The following is a 10,000-nucleotide window of genomic DNA, read 5'->3' on the forward strand; positions in this document are numbered from 1 at the left end:
AGAGAGAGAGAGAGAGAGAGAGAGAGAGAGAGAGAGAGAGAGAGAGAGAGCGTATTTCGTTGCAAGAAACTCGCTGCGTGAAGGGAGGAATGCGGAAAAGGATATATCTGGGATCCTTCTAATGCCACAAACAAACACACACACACACACACACACACACACACACACACACACACACACACACACACACTAGGATCTCTCCCTCAAGGTCCTTCATTCCCAGGGAGAAAAAGGGTGGGAGAGGGAACGAGGGAGAGAGGGAGAGAGGGAAGAACTTTTCCTCAGACGTTGTGATATATATTAAAATGAAGAGGATAGGCCCTCTAAAACGTACACACACACACACACACACTCACTCTAGGCTCTCCCCCTCAAGCCCCTTCATTCCCAGAGAGGGGGGGAGGGAGAAGGAATGAGGGAGAGAGGGAGAGAGAGGGAGGAACTTTTCCTCAGACTTTTGATATTAAATGAATGAGAAGGATAGGTCCTCTAATACGTGCACATGGACACCTTAGGATCTCAAAGGTTCTTCATTCCCAGGAAGCGAGGGAGAGAGAGGGAATGAGGGAGAGAGAGAGGGAGAGAGAGAGAGAGGGAGGAACTTTTCCTCAGACGTTTGGCATTAAGTGAATGAGGCGGATAGGTCCCCTTAATAACACTTGGGAGACCAGCCGCCACATTTTCTGTACACTTCAGTGCATAGCGATGGTTTATGTTGCTGATGCCGGTGGTGGCCACTGCTCTTGTATCCTTTGCTGTTTCTGCTCCTTTTATCGCTGCTTTTCCTGCGTTGTTAGTCGTTTTTCTTTCTTATTGCCCACTTCTCTCTGTTCCTAGTCATGTTCATGTGTTATTACTGCCGTTTCCTTGCAAAAATTTCGTCTAAAAAGCTTGTCATCTTATCCTTTCGTCGATGCAAATTACTTCTTTCATTGCTGCTTTTTCGTTGTTATTAGTAATTTGTCATTATCGTTATTATCCATTCACTTTGTTCCTGGACATATTTTTTTATTTTTATTGCTTTTTCTTTATCACTACTTCGCTGTCAGACGCTGGTAATCACATTTTTTCGTCTATGCAAATTACAGTATTTCTTTTATTGCTTCTTTTTCTTTTTTATTAGTAATTTTTCTTTCTTATCCATTCTTCTTTGTTCCTGGGCATAATACTTCATTTTTCCTGCCGTTTCTTCATGACGGTTTCGCTGTCAAACGCTCGCAATCTCATTCAATCTACGATGCAAACATTTCCACATCGAACGAGCCCTCAAAACAACCTCAAAAAGAGTGATTAGTTGAGGGATTTTTTTTTTTTTTGTTTTTCGTGTAAAATGAACGAGCCTTGAAAACATGTGGTGAGGGATAGAGCAAATTTGGTTCATAATATTATTGGTACGACCTTTCCTTGTTCCCTTAAGAGGGTTCTAGGAAATCGTGGGTACGTGTGTGTGTGTGTACGTGTACACAACGATTTTAACTTGTCCGTAACCTCCAGTTAAGTTATATGACTAAGAGGAAAATACTTTGATAATTTCAATGAAATTGTTCCACAGTCTAACAACACTTATCCCCGTAGGGGGCTAGTGCCGTCAATGCAACTCATGCGGTGCACTGTAGGCATTACTTGAGGTTCTTTGTAGCGTGCCTTCGGCCCCTAGCTGCAACCCCTTTCGTTCCTTTTACTGTACCTCCGCTCATATTTTTTTCTTCCATCTTACTTTCCACCCTTTTCTAACAAAGTGCAGCTGCGAGGTTTTCCTCGTGTTAAACCTTTCAAACCTTTTATATTCAATTTCCGTTTCAGCGCTGAATGACCTCATAGGTCCCAATGCTTGGCCTTTGGCCTAAATTCTATATTCGTTTCAATTCAATTCAACAATACTTATGTCCGTCTGCTAATTCTTCTGGACTCCTGACACTGGCAAACGGAAATGTTTAGCCTTGACAGTTCGTGGAAACTAGAGATTATCTTTCCATAATAAATACTAATTTAATTTTTAGCAAATAATCTTGATTTTTTAATGCCTTTGGCTTTATAATCAACAAAAATACTAACGTAGAAATATTATGAGATGTATTTCAGATGTATCGGTTTTATTCTCTCTCTCTCTCCCTCTCTCTCTCTCTCTCTCTCTCTCTCTCTCTCTATGTGCACGGTGATTACCCTTTGGAACCCTCTTGGGTTTACGTAAGTTTGTTGACTCTTTCCATAACGATTTTCAGCTGAAGATTTAGAGAGAGAGAGAGAGAGAGAGAGAGAGAGAGAGAGAGAGAGAGAGAGAGAGAGAGAGATCAAAAGAAAGAAAACGTGAAACAGGAAACGACGAAGAAACTCTACGGGATCTTCACACCTCTTCCGGAGTTCCAAATCGCCCGGTGACAAACCCGGTCTAGTGGGGTGCCCCAAGGCACCCGCCTTGGGGCCCCCAATGCGACAAGGAACCATCACCATCATAATCATCACATCATCATCATCATATTCACCATAACTCACGGTCGTGATGACTGAGTTACGAGCTGTGCTTGCCATGCTTTGTGCTGAGAGAGGCCCGTCCTATATCACGCCTGTGATAGATCAGCTGGGGGCAAGAAGGGCTTTTGCGCAGCGCGTAGTAGTGGGGGAGAAGGTCAGGACTGCGAAATGAATGGACTTTGTGACTGTGGAAGTTCCAACGTTGATATTATTATTATTATTATTATTATTATTATTATTATTATTATTATTATTATTATTATTTTAGGTCATACCAGTGAGGTATAATCAATCATTCATTCATATGTATTTTTTCACAAGGAATGAACGTATGACTTCAGGGTTTATTATTATTATTATTATTATTATTATTATTATTATTATTATTATTATTATTATTATTGTATCTCTAGTATCTGCCAAAACAATATTGAACTAAATTGAGGTATTAAACTGGTTATAATCTAAGAGATGGCAATGTGGAATATCAAAAGGCATTAGTGTTCTATGTGAGAGAGAGAGAGAGAGAGAGAGAGAGAGAGAGAGAGAGAGAGAGAGAGAGAGAGAGAGAGAGAGAGAGAGAGAGAGAGAGAGCGAATTATGATGATACTAAGAAATGTTTTTAGTACGGCGTTGGACTTGCAAAAAAAATGGGAATTTTAGATATATCAAACGCAATGCGGACTAGAGAGACTAAGTAAACACTGACTAATAAGAGAGAGAGAGAGAGAGAGAGAGAGAGAGAGAGAGAGAGAGAGAGAGAGAGAGAGAGAGAGAGAGAGATGAGACCCAGTACAACCAAAAGAAAGCACATAAAACTAATAGCTTTGCGTGACTAAATAGAAAAAAGACTGACGGAAAATAACATGAAAAGCAGGAGTTAAGAAGCAATTTTCCAATTCTCTCGCAACGAGAAAAATGATTCTCTCTCCTCGTGACTCTTCATATCTCCTGGGCATGTATATAATCATCTTGATCATTTCGTCTCCTTCAGTCAGTGAACCCTGTCATATCTGGGTCTGCTTTTAAAGCACTTCATGATGACAGATCATATGACAGCAAGCACGTTTAGAAGACAAATCGTGTGACAGCAAAAACATTTTGAGGGCATCATATGACAAGCAAGCACACTTTGATGACTGATCATATGACAGCAAGCACATCTTGTTGACAGAGTATATGACAGCAAGCACATTTTGATGAATGATCATATGACAGCAAGCACACTTTGATGACTGATCATATGACAGCAAGCACATCTTGTTGACGGTATATGACAGCAAGCACATTTTGATGAATGATCATATGACAGCAAGCACATTTTGATGACTGATCATATGACAGCCAGCACACTTTGATGACATCATATGACAGCAAGCACATTTTGATATCAAATCACATGACAGCAAGCACATTTTGATGGCACCATATGAAAGCAAGCACATTTTGATGACTGATCACTTGACAGCAAGCACATTTTGATATCAAATCACACGACAGCAAGCACATTTTGATATCAAATCACACAACAGCAAGCACATTTTGATGACTGATCACATGACAGCAAGCACATTTAGTTAACAGATTATATAACAGCAAGCATATTTTGAGAACAACCAAATCTTGGGAAGAGCGAGAACGTCCAATGACAGGGAAGTACTCTGATGCAATAAAGCGAAAGACAGGCTTGTTAAAACTATTTGCTGCCTTGTCATGCAACTTCTCTGTAAAGCAGATTGCATGTCTTGTGACAGCCTATCCAGCTCACAATTGGAATCAAGTCCTGGTGTGTTTTTTTGAAAGACTTCTTAATGGAAATGTGCTGCAGATGTTGTTCCTAGCTTGGCCATTTGCAATCCAAACTGCCATCGATGTTTTTGTGTGTCTAATAAACACCCAAAGGGAATTCCTTCCCCGAGATGCTGACTGCTTTAGTAGAAAGAGCCCGTGCTAGTTTAATCTAAATCATCTTTATGTTTTTTGGAGTATTGTGAAATAAAGGTAGTTCCTTTTCTGAGTCACTGGCGGATTTAGGAGCAAGAGCCCGTGCCAGCGCAAAGCTATTGTACTCTAAAATACATTGTCTTGACCTGGCCTTCCCCTAATTTAAACTAACCTAACCTACTTAACCTAAGCTAAGCTAACCTAAACTTCCCTTAACCAAATCTAAACTAACCTAATGCTTCCCATAACCTTACCTACCTTAGCCAACTTAACCTAACCTTACCTAAACCAAACCTAACGAACTTAACCTAACCAAATCTAATCTTCCCTTAGCATGACCTAACGAACCTAACCTAACCTAACGAACCTAACCTAACGAACCTAACCTAACCTTTCCTTAACCTGACCTAAACCTAACCTAACCTAGGACACTGTGACCTTGGCAAGGATTGGGCTTGGCTCTCCACCCCCCCCCCCGCTGCCCACAACCTCGCTTCCGTTCTAAAACATTCATTTGGAGAACCCAGACCATAACAGGGGTCATTCCTTCCCCCCCCCTCCACAATTCCCCTCACACCCCCTCCCCCATTTGGGGTCAACACGTGCAATACCCCAGGTGAGCTTTAAACAGCAGGACGTGACGTCGACCCGTAACTCCATTTAGCCTCCCAATTTTCTCCGACCAACAAGTTCATTAAAATCTCGCCGAGTCGTCTTTGCGTCCATTACTCGAATAATTCGGAAAGAGGAGAGGCTATCACATACCCACTTTGTTCGTAATTGACTCCTAGAAGCCTGGGCTCTCTCTCTCTCTCTCTCTCTCTCTCTCTCTCTCTCTCTCTCTCTCTCTCTCTCTCTCTCTCTCTCTCATTAGACTGGAGTAATTTTCATTATCTTGACCCTTTTCTGTCCCCATCGTCCTCACACCTATTCCCCTCTCTCTGTCTCTCTCTGTCTCTCTCTCTCTCTCTCTCTCTCTCTCTCATTAGACTGACATTAGACTGAAGTAATTTTCATTATCTTGACCCCTTTCTGTCCCCATCGTCCTCACACCTATTCCTCTCTCTCTCTCTCTCTCTCTCTCTCTCTCTCTCTCTCTCTCTCTCTCTCTCTCTCTCTCTCTCTCTCAGATATTTGAAAGTCCATTTAAGTCTTCGTATCTGTAGACATTATTTAATAAGTGGGATCTCTTCTTTATGTAAATTATTTCCCTATACCTCCTTTTACTTCTTCCTAATGAATACCTTAATATTCTTTGGAAGCTTGAATCTCAAGTCAGTGGCCCCTGTGGGCTTGTTCCATATGAATAGGTTTCATCTTCTTCTTCTTAATAATAATAATAATAATAATAATAATAATAATAATAATAATAATAATAATAATAATAATAATAATAATAATCTCAAAAATTATTTTCTTTCTCATCAAAGTAACGGGGAAACTTTTGCTCCTAGTTTTGCAAAACAGTTTTATAAAACAGTTTTTCTTTTTATAAAACTAGAAGCTAGAGTGTATATCTTTACTAGTAATATATTCTTATTGTAGGTAAGAAAGAGCAGTTTTGTTAAGGTTCTTTTCAGATTCAAACAGGTATATTCATAAATAAATCATGTGCTGGATTTAATTTGAAAAGATGCTGGAACAGACAGGGCCTTAATATTTAGGTACAGAGAGAGAGAGAGAGAGAGAGAGAGAGAGAGAGAGAGAGAGAGAGAGAGAGAGAGAGAGAGAGAGAGAGGTTCAGTATTTATGTATTGTTTTTCAACATTAAACCAATGTAGATTTCACTATAGAAAAGATATACATATATATATATATGTATATATATATATATATATATATATATACACATACACACATATATATATATATATATATATATATATATATATATATATATATATATATATATATATATATATATAGAGAGAGAGAGAGAGAGAGAGAGAGAGAGAGAGAGAGAGAGAGAGAGAGAGAGAGAGAGAGAGAGAGAGAGAGAGAGAGAAATCTTGAATACGTACACAGCTCAATGTATTGCTATTCTGCATTAAACCAATGTAGATTTCAACCCTCTACCCTCCAAAAAAAAAAAAAGAAGAAGAAGCAAAACGGCTAAATCAGCCCGCAAACTAATGGAATGCCAAGCACCCACGTGTGTGCACTCACGTGATCGCCCACGAATCAAGAAAAGTGGCCGCATTGCCTGACTGAAGAGGCCAGGAGAGACTTGTGTTTGTTTTCGTGACAATTGCTTTTTGGCGCAACTTGCGTTTTCGATCATAAAAACCTTTAAAACTAGTTTTGCTTAAGGGGGCCTGAGTCACTTAAATTGACGTGTATGGGTTCGAGTCCTAAGTGGGGAGGTTAGGGTTTTATATATATATATATGTATATATATGTATATGTATATATATATATATATACATATATATATATATATATATATATATATATATATATATATATATATATATATATATATATATATATATATATATATATATATATATATAACTGGAGGGTGTGTCTAGAGGTAATTGACTTCGCTAATGATTTTAATTTTTTTATCAATATTGAATTCAGATACATAATTAGTCTAATTATAAGATTATTTCGAATTTATTTGCTCATGAACTGCTTGTCCAAATGCATCAAATGGCTCACCATCCCCTGGACTCGTTGAAAAGCAAATAATTTATGATAATTTTCTGTGACTTTTTCAGGTAGTGCGCCAAATCTATGAAGGACTCAGAACCATCGTTTTTACACCTGACACTTACTCGAATGTGGCGGCTTTTTCTACGGAAATATTGTTCACTGTTCTATGAGGTAAGGTTTGCAGTAATGTTGGTGTTGGTGCCTTTGTCTTGTGTGATTATTTTTGTAATTGTTGCAGTATGTCTATATGTATATATATAGTAAATATATATATATATATATATATATATATATATATATATATATATATATATATATATATATATATATATATATATATATATATATATATATATATATATATATATATATATATATATATATATATATGTATATATATATAAATATGTATATATATAATTATATATATATATATATATATATATATATATATATATATATATATATATATATATATATATATATATATATATATATATATATATATATATATATATACACACACACACACAATGATGCTTCCAAAACCGTGTAATTTCTTAATATATATATAAAAAACACAAACATTAAACCCAGTAAGACAAGTCCCGTCACTCCATATAATATTTCAAGACATGAACAAAAGACCTGAATTTTAATGATGTACTAGAAACCGAACATTCAACTCAATATGAAACGTCATTTTAATGTCATATTACTGTCATATCAGTATCATATTATTCTACATAACGATAGCGGCATGATACAACCCACGTATAATAAAAAATATTACACAAATATGATGATACAAGGACTTCTTAAAAGGCCAGATATCGAAAAATGGCTTAGCCAGTCTTTCGCCGGTCGTAAGGGCGACGAGTTACTGAGATTGTCCAGTCAGAAAATCCCGGATTAGGGAATCAGTCAATTTTTTCCCAATCTCGGGGAAAGACCTAATGTTGTTTTTCTCTCGATGTCGGGTTTGTGAGTTCATTTTTTTTTGGTAGGGGGATTAGGGGATGGGATGGAGGGATTTATCTGAAGATTTATGAAATCCTTTTTTTTTTTATATTGTAACCCCCCTGTTTTTAGTTTTCTGAAAAGGAAACTGTTGTGCCGGCTTTGTCTGTCCGTCCGCATTTTTTTCTGTCCGCACTTTTTTCTGTCCGCACTTTTTCTGTCTGCACTTTTTTCTGTCTGCACTTTTTTCTGTCTGCACTTTTTTCTGTCCGCACTTTTTCTGTCCGAATTTTTTTCTGTCCGCACTTTTTTCTGTCCGCACTTTTTCTGTCCGCACTTTTTCTGTCCGCCCTCAGATCTTAGAAACTACTGAGGCTAGAGGGTTGCAAATTAGTATGCCAATCATCCACCTTCCAGTCATCAAACATACCAAATTGCAGCCCTCTAGCCTCAATAGTTTTTATTTTATTTAAGGATAAAGTTGGCCATAATCGTGCTTCTGGCTACGATATAGGCCAGGCCACCACCATGCCGTGGTTAAAGTTTCCTGGGCTACGGCTCATACAGTATTATACCGAGACCACCGAAAGATAGATCTGTCCTACATCGCTGCCAGGCGCACGATTATGGCTAACTTTAACCTTAAATAAAATGGAAACTACTGAGTCTAAAGGGCTGTAATTTTGTATGCTTGATGATTGGAGGGAGGATGATCAACATAACAATTTGCAGCCCTCTAGCCTCAGTAGTTTTTAAGGTCTGAGGGCGGACAGGAGAAGTGCGGACAGAATAAAGTGCGGACGGACAGACAAAGCCGGCAAAATAGTTTTCTTTTACAGAAAACTAAAAATGGGAAGTCGATTTACAAAATTTATTTTTAGATTAGGATTTATTTCTTTTATTCTGGGGCAATATTTTTTTCCTAATGGGGTTTGTTTGTGTGTGTGTGTGTATTTGTGTGGGTGTGTGTGTGTTTGTGTGGGTGGGGGTGGGAGGGGAGGATAGGATGTTGCTTGCATTGTGGGAAATGTAGAGAGATTGTTGTCTTCATTCTCGACACGAGAGTGCCAAAAAATGCTTTCATTTTCGACAATAAAGTGACAAAAAGTGCCAGAATTTTCTACGTCATAAAAGTGCCAAAAAAGCCCTCATTTTCGACACAAAAAGTACCAAAAAAGTGCCAGAATTTTCGACAAAAAAGTGCCAAAAAGTGCCACAAATTTCTACTTCATAAAAGTGCCAAAAAAGCATCCATTTTAGACACGAAAGTGCCAAAAAGTGTCACAGTTTTCTACGTCGTAAAAGTGCCAAAAAGTGCCACAATTTTCTACGTCGTAAAAGTGCCAAAAAGTGCCACAATTTTTTACGTCATAAAAGTGCCAAAAATGACTACATTATCTAAGTGCCAAAAAAGGCCTTCATTTTGTAAGTGCCAAAAAAAAAGGCCTTCATTTTCTCCATCATAAAACTCCCCCTCCCAAAAAAACTGCCTTGATTCTCAAAATTTTTTAATAATAAAGGAATGCTGAACATTCGAATCACATTAAAAAAATTCTTTTGTAAATGAAGCCCGCTTAGTGTCAAATGAACCTCCTGATGGAGTCGGCAGCAGAAGGTGCGCGCGCCCTAGGCAGCAATCTTGGTTCCTATTTCAATTTAGAGACTTTTTCGCCCTCTTAGTCTGAAGTCATTACGAATTGTAATTAGAAGAGGATTTGACCCGACGCAGGAAGTCTGATAAGTGATACTTCGAAGCTCCCGACTTTCCATTTTTTTCCTTTTTGGTTAAATTTCTCTTTATTTTATTTTTTATTATTTTTTTTTTTTTTTTTGAGAGAGAGAGAGAGAGAGAGAGAGAGAGAGAGAGAGAGAGAGAGAGAGAGAGAGAGAGAGAGGTTCTGTTTCCACGATGACTTTCAGGTTTAAAAAATTCTATTATATTTTTTGGCTCTGGTCATTATCTAGA

The 10,000-nt window shown here is 37.8% G+C and overlaps 1 protein-coding gene across 1 annotated transcript in view; it reads right to left on the reverse strand.

Annotated features, from left to right (window-relative positions):
• LOC136825357 (perlucin-like) overlaps window positions 1–97 on the reverse strand; it is an 18,034-nt gene extending 17,937 nt beyond the window's left edge. The window contains exon 1 of the mRNA XM_067081610.1: window positions 1–97. This exon is cut by the window's left edge and continues 2,192 nt beyond it. The gene's annotated coding sequence lies outside the window, so the exon portion shown is untranslated.
• Window positions 98–10,000: the final 9,903 nt, after the last annotated feature.

Source organism: Macrobrachium rosenbergii, chromosome 37 (assembly GCF_040412425.1).
Source record: "Macrobrachium rosenbergii isolate ZJJX-2024 chromosome 37, ASM4041242v1, whole genome shotgun sequence".
Classification (NCBI taxonomy): Eukaryota; Metazoa; Arthropoda; class Malacostraca; order Decapoda; family Palaemonidae; genus Macrobrachium; species Macrobrachium rosenbergii.